General features: G+C 36.7%; 1 protein-coding gene across 1 annotated transcript in view; it reads left to right on the top strand.

Annotated features, from left to right (window-relative positions):
• The window catches only part of LOC119586658 (serine/threonine-protein kinase 32B-like), a gene marked incomplete at its 3' end in the record, with an annotated part of 121,163 nt that overhangs the window by 73,499 nt on the left and 47,345 nt on the right, over positions 1-319 (top strand). The gene's annotated exons all lie outside the window — the stretch shown is intronic.

Here is a 319-nt window from a genome sequence, read left to right as displayed (position 1 = left end):
TACATTTCAAAAGACTGCAGGGAAGTCTTTATTCGTAATGAAGTCCTTTAAAGCCGAGTAAATATCTGCATCCTGTCATCTCGTCTCAGATAATCAGATTGCTTTATCCTCGCCTGCGAATATCGATGGCAGTAATGTGCTTAAATCTTCAAAAGAGTGATAGCACTTTTAGGCCTAATAAATAAAGCTTTTCAGTAAGCACAACGACAATGATAATATGGAAAGCAATAGAGCTATTGGATATAGTGATTTGGTACTAATTATAGTGGTGACGTTATTAATACCATTAAAGAGAGAGAGAGAAGTGGGTTGGGAAAGG

This window comes from Penaeus monodon, chromosome 21 (assembly GCF_015228065.2).
Source record: "Penaeus monodon isolate SGIC_2016 chromosome 21, NSTDA_Pmon_1, whole genome shotgun sequence".
In the NCBI taxonomy this organism is placed as follows: domain Eukaryota; kingdom Metazoa; phylum Arthropoda; class Malacostraca; order Decapoda; family Penaeidae; genus Penaeus; species Penaeus monodon.
This window is presented reverse-complemented; position numbering and strand designations above follow the sequence as displayed.